This window comes from Rattus norvegicus, chromosome 3 (genome assembly GCF_021556685.1).
Source record: "Rattus norvegicus strain SHRSP/BbbUtx chromosome 3, alternate assembly SHRSP_T2T, whole genome shotgun sequence".
NCBI classification, from domain to species: Eukaryota; Metazoa; Chordata; class Mammalia; order Rodentia; family Muridae; genus Rattus; species Rattus norvegicus.
Window position 1 is genome coordinate 109534316 of NC_141536.1, and position 13962 is coordinate 109548277.

The window sequence follows — 13962 nt, forward strand, 5'->3', positions numbered from 1 at the left end:
ACACTTTCTGCTCTTGAAAAGGACAAAGGTTTGGTTCCCAGTACCCCACACAAGGTAGCTCAGAACTACCTACAACTCTAGATCCAGAGCATCTGATGTGCTCTCTGACCTCTGTGGGCACTTGAATGTATGGGGTGAACACACAGACACGCTCCAGGAAAACACACTTACATGTAAAATAAAAAATAGATAAGTATCTAAAAAAGAAGTTGAGTTTTTGAAGACAGTAAGTTCACCTTGTTCCTGGCACTAGCAAGTCTGCTTTTTCCTTTTGTTTTGCCTAATTCTTCAAATAATTAACCAATACAACCAGCCTTGCCTGAAAACACGAGAAAACATCAAAGAACAAACCCCCAGGTACCAGCCATGGGGCCTCCTGATCAGTAATCTTTCTTCAGGGAGCAGAGAGATCTGAAAGTTGGTGACCTAAAGACACTAAAACACACCGAGATAATTACTAGTAGACATAATGACTTTCCCCGAACCCACCTAACCATTGCTATAATGAGACTCACCTGAGCACCAGGCTTTTGCCCCAGAAATCACTGACCAGTTGAAATTTGGATGCAAACCTTCTATTTTATATCCACTAGCTTATTTGTCAAGAAAGCGGATTCTTTTTCCGCTTTGTTGACAAAGTGATAACCTTGTTTCTTGAGCTTTTAATTGGTTGGTAGAAGAGTGGATTTCTCATGATTATAAGTTTGGTTGGCCAGCCAGGGGCATCCTTAGACTAGGGAATATGCCCATTAGTTCCCACAGCTGCCAAGGTTCTTTAGTCTTGCCCCCATTCCTTGAAGTTGGATGCCTTTCACACTGTGACAGATCGAAGCAATGACCCAGGAAAATCAATTGGCCGACTCAAGTTGGGTTAGTTATTTGGATGTCTAACTCAAAGATTCTCTTCATCTTCTTGGCTCTTCTTGTGGGAAAGGATGAGAATGAGGGCTTTACCTGTTCTAATTTCTGTTTGTTGCTGGTGTCTGCTCTGTCATTGTTTCTGTGCTGCTGCATGATGGGAAACATATTATCAGTTCCCAGCAAGAGCCTTCTGGGTTTAATTTTGGACAAATTGACTGAGAACAGCTACAGTACCATGACACGAATGATGGCTTTAAACTGCATCAGTGCCTAGTCTCAGCATGCATGTCTGAAGAGGAAGGCTTGGTAAAGGACTCTATAACCATTACAGCACTCTAGAATTAGACTTATTCTGCAAAAAAGTGGTGGGGTGGGAAGAAGAGTTTCCTCATGTGAAAGGATTCATGTTAATCAAAACAAAGTGTTAAATGGAATTTTGTTATGGTTCAAATGATGGGAAAATGGATAGTATCAGCTAGTAAAATGGAGAATGAAGATGAAATTCGGCTTAATCCCTTACCCTAACCTCTCTGTCATATTTCCACACATTACAGAGGTGCAGGACAAAGCATAGATGGCCCTACTATGTGAAACAGGGTCTAAAGTGTGCTCTGATGTCCTCAGAACACTGGATAGAGCTTCTCCTCCCTGGACCAACAAGGGACAAGATTCAAAGAAGAAGCTGCACCGGGAACAGGCAATTTCCAGTATGCCAGTCCCAAGGAACAAATGCCCACAGATAACTAGCTGAATATATATCTGAATATATAACCCACCTTTTACTACTGATATATTTTACTGGAATAACAACAGTTTATCTTGACAGGATCCTGCACAAATGACCAAGCTTTTTATGTATGTATGTATGTATGTATGTATGTATGTATGTATGTATGTATGTATGTATGTATTTATTTTATTAACTTGAGTATTTCTTATTTACATTTCAAGTGTTATTTCCTTTCCCGGTTCCCGGGCAAACATCCCCCTAATCCCTCCCCCTCCCCTTCTTTATGGGTGTTCCCCTCCCCATCCTCCCCCCATTGCCGCCCTCCCCCCAACAATCTAGTTCACTGGGGGTTCAGTCTTAGCAGGACCCAGGGCTTCCCCTTCCACTGGTGCTCTTACTAGGATATTCATTGCTTCCTATGAGGTCTGAGTCCAGGGTCAGTCCATGTATAGTCTTTAGGTAGTGGCTTAGTCCCTGGAAGCTCTGGTTGCTTGGCATTGTTGTTCATAAGGGGTCTCAAGCCCCTGCAAGCTCTTCCGGTTCTTTCTCTGATTCCTTCAACGGGGGTCCTATTCTCAGTGGTTTGCTGCTGGCATTCGCCTCTGTATTTGCTGTATTCTGGCTGTGTCTCTCAGGAGAGATCTACATCTGGTCCCTGTCAGCCTGCCCTTCTTTGCTTCATCCATCTTGTCTAATTGGATGGCTGTATATGTATGGGCCACATGTGGGGCAGGCTCTGAATGGGTGTTCCTTCTGTGTCTGTTTTAATCTTTGCCTCTCTATTCCCTGCCAAGGCTATTCTTGTTCCCCTTTTAAAGAAGGAGTGAAGCATTCACATTTTGATCATCCGTCTTGAGTTTCATTTGTCCTAGGCATCTAGGGTAATTCAAGCATTTGGGCTAATAGCCACTTATCAATGAGTGCATACCATGTGTGTTTTTCTGTGATTGGGTTACCTCACTCAGGATGATATTTTCCAGTTCCAACCATTTGCCTACGAATTTCATAAAGTCATTGTTTTTGATAGCTGAGTAATATTCCATTGTGTAGATGTACCACATTTTCTGTATCCATTCCTCTGTTGAAGGGCATCTGGGTTCTTTCCAGCTTCTGGCTATTTTAAATAAGGCTGCTATGAACATAGTGGAGCACGTATGACCAAGCTTTTTAAAATTTGTGTTTCTTTCCTTTGTTACATATTACTCTTCCAAGACCAACGCTTATAGCCCCAGGAATGTCACCCTGTGAGAGGACAGAAGAACATAGTGACAGATTAAAACTAGAGTGGAAGCTCAAAAACTTCACCTGAAGGCCCCTGTCAGTACTTTGGCAGCAAAAAGGCAGCCCCTACCACCAAGGCCACATGGGAACCCTACCACAATGGAGGTAGAGCTGACAAGAATCACTCCCAGTACATTTTAGCAGGGCTAAGCAAAAGGGTTGTCCCAAGGCCAGAGAACCTCCATTACACCTGGGGAGGTTCACAGAGATCTGATGATGACCACCAGAACTTTCAGAGAGACTATAGCATTAAAGACACTAAAGACCTTGAACGTTGTTAAGTCCTTAGTCTAACTTTCACAGGCCAATGTATACTAGACATAAAAAAAGTTACAAATTCGCCCTTCCAGACTTTGAATCTTTGAGAGTGAATCCCTTTCTGATTGTTTTGCCTTTAAGATTTTATGCTTCTTTTTTGGTTTTAACTTTTGAAAGACTCATTAAAGTCTATGTTCAAACTTCAGGTATTGTGTAAACCTGTATGCTAAGACTTATTTCTCATGGGTCTACCATACCTGTAAGGTATTCCATGTCATGGCAATTGTCCCAGAGATTTGGAATACTTTGAAGAATTAGAAGGAAAAAGAGAAAAGTAACTTCTTAAATGGATAGGGTCTTTGACATTGTACTAACCATTCATTCTTCTGTTGGTCTGACACCTGATGGGGTCTTTAGGCCACCAGCCCCTTCTGACCACTGCTCAAAGTCAAGCAAGCACTGGAATTTAATACCAGAGAGGAAGGCAATTATAAACAATAGCCACCATCCCTTTGAACTAACCCAGTAACCCCAAGAGCTATGTTAAAAAATAACCAAAGAATAACATTTTATTTCAATCAATGAAGCCACTTACATTAGTGTTGTTTATGATGATGATGTGAAGCCTATTGTCAAAAGAATTAAATTTACTTTTCAGTTGGACCCAACAGTGTGCCAATGCACTGTAAAAGGCATTTGTTAGGTATGTGGATTATTGCCATGATAATGACATGGATGATATTTTAGTGACTAATACAACGTCAGAAATAGGATAAGAACTTGCTTTAAGATACTGTTTGTGGGGGTTGGGGATTTAGCTCAGTGGTAGAGCACTTGCCTAACAAGGGCAAGGCCCTGGGTTCGGTCCTCAGCTCCGAAAAAAACAAACAAACAAACAAAAACCAACCAACCAACCAAACAAACAAACAAACAAAAAATGATACTGCTTGTGGACTGGAGAGATGGCTCAACATTTAAGAGCACTGATTCTTCCAAAGGTCCTGAGTTCAGTTCCTAGTCACCACATGGTGGCTCACAACTATCTGTAATGGGATCCGATGCCTTCTTCTGGTGTGCCTGAAGACAGCTACAGTGTACTCATATAAATAAATCTTAAAAAACAAAACAGAACAGAACAAAAAGATACTGCTCATGCTAGTATAATTTGATGGCACACAAATGAGACTCTAAAATAACCTGGTCAGAGAACTTTACTCCTTTAGAAGATACCAATTTCAAGTCATAGCTTATTACTAAATTTCCATTAGGTAAATCTACATAATATCTTCCCAAAGACCTAGAGAGTGACCATAGACACAAAGAAGGATATTTTTAATTTTGGAATCAGTTTATCTGGCTTACACCCACTTTGGAATATGTAAATCTGAAGGCTCCAATCCATGCAAGATAACCTAACCACGCCTATGACTTATGGCCCAGTGGTACTTGGTGGTTTTGAAGGATTCATGATTTCACAGGTCCATGATTGGATTGAGAAAAACTGGGTACCCTAAGGTACTCACTCTGTGGCTACATGAGCAACTTTGTAGTCCTGGCTTTCCCCACATTAGTTGGGAAGATGTACAATAAGATATCCTTGAAAGCAAGAAAGACCCAAAGATATAATTTTCTACATAGATGGATTTGATCTGTTTAAAATTGATGTTGCCATTTAACATCAAGATTTGTCCTTCAGATCAGTCTGGAGACATTGTGGCACGGGGAAGCTCTAATTCCACCCATAAATCCAGAAATGTCAGTATTCAAGGGATTTCCTTAATCAATACAGAAGAAGCCTAATGAGAAGAGCTGTTCTCCCAAACTGAATGGCATTAGTCATTTTAACTGCATCACAAGGATCAACATGTGCTATTGTGATGACTATTCTTGGTTGTTGGCTTGACCACATCAGGAGTTAACTAAAAACCCAACATGGAGAGATAGTTTGAGCTAGGAGAGACACACCTTTAATCTCAATCTTGAGGTGGGAAGACATACCTTTAATCGAGATCATTTGAGCTGGGAAACTCCACTGGAAGCCTATATAAGGACACGGAGAAAGGAAGCTTGTGCTCTTTGCCTGCTTGCTCTCACCTTGCTGGCAGATCCATTCCTTCACTGGCATTGCAGCCTACTTCTTTGAGATTCCAGTATATATTAAAGGCAACTGAGATACCCAGCCTCATGTGCCAGGCAACTATTAGATTCTTGGACTTCCCATTCACAGCCATCCTTGAGTTAGCTGAACTGCAGCCTGTATGTCATTCTAATAAATCACGTATATATTTATACATTATAAATCTACATTTAGATGTAGACTCATTCTATAAGTTCTGTTACTCTAGAGAGCCTGGACTAATACAGTGCTTATACTGAAGTTGACTGTTCTATGTATATTCCAGACAGCTTAGGAAAAAATGTCTCTTTTGTCCTATGGGAAATGCACACCCAAGTTAAAGACATGGCTGATGACTCCACTTTTAGTCTAAGCGAATGGCTTAAATCATGGTCTGGGGTAAGCTCTCACTGAGTCTGTCCTGAGTCATTTGTATAGGCCTGATGTGTGCTGTGAGATATATTGTTTCAGCAGATGGTGACCACCTAAGGAAAGAATTAGACAAAGGTCAATTTCTAATGTCAGGAGACGTTAGAAAATGTAACTTTGTCCTTTAAACAGTTTTGATTGTCATGTCTTTTTGTTCTACACACCGAGATGCCATCATTATGCCCTCATGCAGCAGGAGGAGCCTCTCTGCCTTCACCCCATATGTGTTAGAACACAACAGCAGTAGGGAGTGGAAGAGAATGAATGGGTTAACTCACCCTAGCATCAGTCTGTCTTTCACTCTTTGTTTTTCTTTGCTGCCCTATGTCTCACTCTCAAGATAATGAATCACTGCTATCATCCTTGACTGAAAAGAATAAAAGCAAACAGGAGGGACATCTATCATGTGACCTCTTAATCAGCAGCCTTTCAGGAATTCATTACAAAACTGAAGGACCATTGCAGTGCTCACCTGACTGTGGCAGACATTAGACTCCACAGAGACCCCTCTGTAAGCTTTTATACCTAAGGCTCGTGGCTGGCTGGAATAGGTGAAAGCCCTCCATTTTCTACCTGCCAATTTGTCATGAGTAAAGCCCCGTTTTTCTCCCATCACCAACTTCACCCAATAACAGAGTTAGATGTTCCACAGTTAGGGTCTCACCTTTTGATTTGAAGAATGTTTGCAAATTTTCCTACCTGGCAACTAAAACACTTTGAAGACTAAGTAGGAAATAAGGTCTGTTTCTTATTTCCTTTAGCAGCTTTAAATGAGGTAAGATTGAAATAGCGTAGCTAATTTAATTAAATAAGTATATTTAAAAGGGAAGTTGAGCATTGGAATAATTCACAATGCCCATAGTCATTAAGATACTATTTCTGCATAATACAGAAGGAGAATTAATCAGTAAGCATAGCTGGATGCTTTGTTATCTACACATAAGATTGACAGATGAGTTTGTAAAAACCCCTCAGCAGAAAAGTCAGCACCTTTTGAACAGAGTTATTTGAGTAAATGAACATTTACTACTGTTCTCATGAACAGTCTTAAAACAGATATTTCAAATGACTGTCACTCAGCATTCCAATGATTGATTTACTGTCAGAATTATAATTTTTTCTTCTTATATTTGACATTTTAAATATTAGGTTTAAAAAGAAAGATGAGCAAATGAGCAAGGAACAAATTGAAATTGCTTACAAAATAATAGTGCAAATTCTTTCAAAATGTGGACCAACATGAGGGGTTATCAAGGCCATAGTATCCTCCTTCACTCCAGATCTGTTAACTCACGGTTTGCTCATTTAATTCTTCCCCTTCCTCATCTGTATATCCTCCTCTTCTTCCCTCTCCCCTCCTCCCTCTCCTCTTCTTGCTCTTCCTTCCCTCCTTTTTTTCTCTCTCCCCCATCCCCCTTCTCCTCCATCTTCAGTAGCTTAACAGAGCTCCTGAGATTTTATATGCTTGCATAAAATGTGAGAGTTTCAACATTTGCCACTTCAATTCAATACTTGTAGCTTCAAGTATCCAATGTTTGGGTGTGGGTCTCTGCTGCATTTGCTTCAGTCAGTTTCTGGGTAGAGCCTCTCAGAGGACAGTTATGCTACGCTCCTGTCTGCAAGTATAACAGAGCATCATTAATAGTGTCAGAGATTGGTGTTTAACCATGGGATGAGTCTCAAGTTGGGCTGGTTATTGGTTGGCCATTCCCTCAGTCTCGGCTCCATCTTTGTCCCTGCATGTATGTTAGACAGGACAAATTTTGGGTCGAAAGTTTTGTGGGTATGTTGGTGTCCTTATCCCTCTACTGGGGATCCTGCCTGACTACAGGAGGTGGCCTCTTCAGGTTCATGTCCCCACTGTTAGGCATCTTCGATAAGGTCGACCACATTGTCTCCTGTGAGCCTCCTCCATCCCAGGTCTCTGGGACTTCCTAGAGATTCCGCCCACCCCAACTCCCAGCAGCTGCAGATTTCCGTTCATTGTCCTGGCCCTCTGGGCCTCTCTCCTGTTTCTCCCCACACTTGCTCCTGCCCACCCTCTGGCCCCCATTCCTCCCTTCTCTTCTTCTACCCAACTCCTCCCCTTCCTCTGTCCCCTCTGCTTCCTATACCTATTTTATTCCCCCTTCTAAGTGAGATTCAAGCATCCTTTCTTGGCCCTTCCTTATGGTTTAACTTCTTTGGGTTTGTGGGAGTATATTATGGATATCTTGTACATTGTGGCTAATATCCACTTATCAGTGAGTACACACTATAAATGTGGGTTACCTTACATGGGATGCTATTTTCTAGTTCTATCCATTTGCCTCCAAAATTCATTATGTACTTGATTTTAATAGCTGTATAGTATTCCATTGTGTAAATGAATAACATTTTCCGTATCTATTCTTTGGTTGAGGGACATCTGGGTTGTTTCCAATTTCTGGTTATTATGAATAAAGCTGCTATGAACATAGTGGAGGATGTGTCCTTGTGGTATGATGGAGCATCTTTTGGCTATATGCCCAGGAGCAGTAGGACTATTTCCAGTTTCCTGAGAAACTGCCAGATTGCTTTCCAGAGTGATTATACAAGTTTGTAATCCCACCAGCAACGGAGGAGTGCTCTCCTTTCTTCAAATCCGTGCATGTGCTGTTGCTTGAGTTTTTGATCTTAGCCATTATGCTTGGTATAAGGTGGACTCTCAGGGTTGTTTTAATTTGCATTTCCCTGATGACTAAGGATATTGAACATTTCTTTAAGTGCTTCTTGACATTTTGACAAAGAAGCTAAGATCATACAGTTGCAAAAAGAAAGCATTATCAACAAATAGTGCTGGATGTCTGCACGTAGAAGGCAAATAGATCCATATTATCACCATTTAAATTATAATTTTAAAAGAGAATAAAATAAATGAAATAAAGAAAGTGTATAAACAGGACCAGTGGGGAGGGGACGGGGGAGACAGATCAGCAGTTAGAATGCTTGTTATTCTTGCAGACAAGGCAGCAAACTCAAAAATAAAACAGCAGCACCAGAGTGAGCGTGGTGTAAGGATGACCTCTGTGGTCTTCTCTATTCCTCAGGGCTGTACCTCTGCAGGGCTAGAGGCTCAGCTGCCATCTTAGCTCTTGGTGCTTTATCCCCCAGACCAGCTTACTGCATGAAACTGACTCATACAAAGTAAATTAATTCACAGAAAAGCAGAATTGCCAATCTTCTGATACTCACTTAAATCATTTAGACTCTCTAATTGAAACAGAGGTATTTACTTAACAAATTAAGTTAACACCGAGAGCTCACTTAAGAGATCACACTAGGCTTGGTGATATACGATCTCAGCACTAATCACATCAGTAACACTTCTGGTGTATAAAACTCTTAGGTAGAGACTGTCATTCGCAATACCGCTTTATAGTTTTATATGTTTCATACATTTCCTTGAATACTTGATTCTCATAAGAACTATAGCAAGGAATAGGTCTGGTAGTAACATTATGAAGTGTCATTTACTGACTCTAAAAAGGGTGCAGCGGCTTGGAAATTTTAAAAACAGCTCAGAGGTTAAGAGAGTTTCCTTTCAGAGGACTTGAGTTCAGTTCCCAGCACCACATCTAGGGCTTACATCTGCCTGGAACTCCAGCTCCAGGTGGATATAACACTTATGGCCTCCCTGGGTACCAGCACTCATGTACACATGTCCCCTCATAATTAAACATTAAACAAAACCTTTAAAAGTGGTGGAAGTCAGAGAGAATAGGCGACTTCATTAAGCTATCACAACGGATAAAAGGCACATTTCTTGCTTTGTTTGAGGCAATTTTTCCTTTTGATATTAGCATTCAGACATTCATTTAAGGACCAAATAAGAACCCACCCCCCACTGTGCACTTAACTTCTTTCATAAACTCCTGGGAGAACGACTTATGAAGGATTGAAACTTCCCCCTGTTGTGTGGTCCTACACTGGTCTATCAGAGGCTTTTGTATCCCTCTGCTTGCCAAGATTTGTATATAGGAAAGAATTAGATTCAATGTGAGTAATTTTTAAATGCTGTTCACCATTAGGAATGAGTTGGTTTTGTCTGGAAGCTGCAAGGACATGAAAAATTGGGAATTTTTTTTCTGCCTTGCTGAGAAAGCTACTTCAGTTGAAGCCCACAGAATGGAGGGCAAACTAGAGAACTGCAGAGAAAGAAGGGAAAAGATTCCTGATTTTACACAAGGAAATGTCTAGACTCGAACCCTGATGCCACATTAAGTATAGTGGGTCAGCACATTCCGAGTTTTGTGCAGGTGACTCTCCATTTTTACCCCCTCCAATTTTAGTATAACCAAGATTAGAATTTTTCATTCACTTTACATCCAGATTGCTGTCCCCTCTCTTGGTCACCCCTCCCATAATCTCTCCCCCCAACACTGTTCCCCTTCTCCTCTGAGAGGGTAGATAGCCCTTGCCACATCAAATTTCTGCAGGACTAGCAGCATCTTCTCTCATTGAGGCCAGACAAGGCAACCCAGCTACAGGAACATATCCCTGTGATGGTTTACATATGTGTGGCCCAGGGAGTGGCACTATTAGAAGGTGTGGCCTTGTTGGAGGAAGTGTGTCACTATGGAGTGGGCTTGGAGGCCCTCCTCCCAGCTGCCTGAGGATGCTCAGTCTGTTCTTGGCTTCCTTTGGGTGAAGATGTAGACCTCAGCTCCTGCACCATGCCTGCCTGGATGCTGCCATGCTCCTGCCTTGATGATAATGGACTGAACTTCTGAACCTGTAAGCCAGCCCCAATTAAATGTTGTCCTTTATAAAATTTACATTGGTCATGGTGTCTGTTCACAGCAATAAAACCCTAACTAAGACAATCCCACAGACAGGCAACAGCCTTTGGAACAGCCTCCGTTCCATTTGTTCGGAACCCACATGAAGACTGAGCTGCACATCTACTACGTGTGTGTGTGTGTGTGTGTGTGTGTGTGTGTGTGTGTGTGTGTATGTGGCGGGGGGGGGGGGTAGGTCCAGCCCATGTATGTTTGGTTGGTGGTTTAGTCTTTAGAGCCCCAAGGGTCCAGGTTAGTTGAGTCTGTTGGTTTTCCTGTGGAGTTCCTGCCCTGTCCTGCCCCTCAATCCTCCCCCAACTCTTCTATAAGAACCTCCAAGCTTATAACCAGGATTATTTAAACCAGGCTTGAAGCAGGTCTTTTGTCATTAAGTCCTTTGTTGTTTCCATGGGTGCATGCATCAAAATGTTTTCCTAAATATAGTGTCTGAACTGATCAGGTGTTTTGTGGGAGATTTGAGAACCTTCTATTTTCAGGGAGGTACAATTATAGGGTCCCTTGAAACTTCCCTTCAAAAATCCTGTAAAGGGAATGGGAAGGGAATCAGTAAAATGTACTTGAAAACAAATGTCTCATGACAGAGTATCATAAAAGTACATATAGCATTCCTAAAACTAAAACATCAAAAAGAGCTGGAGAGATGGCTCACCAGTTAAGAGCACTGACTGCTCTTCCAGAAGTCCTGAGTTCAATTCCCAGCAACCATATGGTGGCTCATATCCATCTATAATGGGATGTGATGCCCTCTTCTGATGTGTCTGAAGACAACGACATTGTATTCAAATATACATAAATAAATAAATCTTTAAAAAACATAAAAATAAGAACAAAACCTGATTAAAAAGTAGGAAAGCATTCTAAATTGACACTGCATCACAACGCACAGACTGAGAGAAAATAGATCTATGAGATGATATCCCACATCAGATAACTGCAAAGTGAGATAACGCATCATATTTACCCAGCCACTGCAATGGACACAATTCAGGGATCTTGGGGCTGGAGAGGTGGCTCAATGGTTACCACCTGCTCTTACAAAGGACCCAGATTTTACTCCCAGCACCCACACGGCAACTCATAACCTCCTAACTACAGTTCTAGAGGATCCATTCCCTCTTGTTTCTGTGGTCACTGTACGCACATGGTGCTCAGACATACATGCAAGCAAAACGCCTATACACATGATAAAAGGTAAATGTGTAAAAGCAACAAGGATCCTTACTACTGCCAAGGACGCAAGATGTGGCATCATCTTAGAAGAGAATTTGTCAATTTTTAGTAGAATTGCACATCTTATCCTAAAATCCAGAAGTCCCACTCTTCCAATTTATGCACTGAATTAGGAACATATATCCACAAGAAAACTTGCACCTGTGTGTGTGTTAATAGTGTATTTTTCATCATTGCCAGGACTTGGAAGCAACTAGATTTTTGTTTTTCAGTAGACAAATATATGTATAATATGCGGTGTGCATGTTATACAAATATATTATACATATATGTACATATCATATTTGTATATGTTATACAAAAATCTGCATATTCATTGTGTATTCATTAAATCAGAAGTAAAAGATGGGGTATCATGAAAAGACTTGATGGAAACCTAAATACATATGTATGTGAAAACAATCATTCTAAAAAGATTATTTATTATATCACTCCAACTGTATTGCACTCTGCAAAGGCCAGACTATGGAGACTAAAGATACCAGTGTTTTCCAGACATATTTATTAGCTCTTCATGGATGTGAAATATAACTGAGAAAAGCCACGTAAAGGAGAATGATTTACTTTGGCTCACATTTTCAAAGGTTTTGGTCTGCTGTGGTCACTGATGAATTCCTAGGAACTTATCTTGGCTCCTGGCCCATGGGAGGGCACTGCCTGCATGCAGGGGTCATCTTCTATCACTTTTTTAGTAAGGTTGGTCTGGAAACACTCACACATGCAGCACCCAGAGGTGTGCTTGAGTAATCTAAGAGCTTCTGAATCCAATCAAGTTGACATTTCAAATCAACTATTACTCTTGACGAACATCAGGGGCAGTGGGGGATAATAAGAATCCTGACAATATTCAAGGTGGGGGAATTATTATGATAGTATGAGAGTGCTCATTATATTAGCTGTCATGTGCTGTCTGAGCTCAGCGAGAAATTGTCTCTGGAAGCAAAGATTATGCTTGGACAACCCACCTCCCCATATTTCAGAACTAAGCATGTGTCCCTCAAAGTCCCCTTGTCTGGTTATAGCCTGGCCTCTCTTACTTGGTGACAGGAAGAGCAAACAGTGCAAGGGTAAAATCACCATGTCCTGAGAACATCAAGAAGATAATCCATTTCCAACAGAGGTCACTATTGTTTAACCCATGGTATAAAAGTCCTCACAAGTGTGAAAGAGAAGTCAGACATTCATCCATGTGACCCTGCTCCACAGAGAGTAAGCAGTGGGTCAGGAACTTCAGCTGACTGCCTCAACTTCCCCAGTTGGTTTCTGCTGGACAATTTGATGTTGTTACCTCTATCTGTGGCTTTTTTCTTTTACTTGGGGAGCTCGGCTTTATCTAAGGGACAGCCTACTATGCCTGGGACTCTCAGTGGGAACCATCAGCTGGCCATCATAATGGACCTTCCACAGTCAATTTCTGCTGAAAAATTTGAGCTACTAACCTGAGGATGTTGGCGCTGTTTATGTATCCATCATCCCGTCATCCACCCACCCGTGTGCTATTTATTATCTTACTTTGGCTTCCTATGTACTTAATAAACATTCACTCAAAACCCAGATTTTGGCTTTGTAGATCATTGTCTGGACAGTACAATGTTATACATTTCTCAATGTATACTATGTAGCATCAAGAACAAACTCTAACACAAACCATGGAATTTGGTCCACAGCAATGTTTCTGGTGCATAGGAAACAGAACTCTATTTTTAGCATAACCACCTCAAGTGCCTTGTTCAATCTTAAAAGGCATTACATTAAAGTATTTGGAGTGTATAACATTTATATGTAAAAGGAAATGGGAAAACTAAAGACCCTTCGAAGGACATAACGCAACTCAATAAACTGTTGTGTTCTTTGCAGTCAAATTTTAGCAGTTGTTTTGAGCTCTGTGTCACATACAGAGGGTCCCTAACCAACAAGTGGCACATTGAGCTGCAATCTGTAAGAGAAAAAGAAGGAAAAGATCAGAGAGAAAAGCAAGATGAATCTGGTACAAACTCCTTGTTTATTTAGGTGATTTCGTGACAGTAAGTTAAAATGTTCAAAAACAATATTAAAATTCCTAACAAGAATTCTCTTTATAGCAAAACAAGTAATAAAGACAGGACATAATTTCACCCATTAAATTTAAATAACTAGTATTTAAAATTTCATGAAATTTACTTAGTACTAGTCAAGAAAATGGAAGCGGGCGGCTAATGACAACTCATAGGCTGTGGCACTATTCCAAAGGGTCCCAC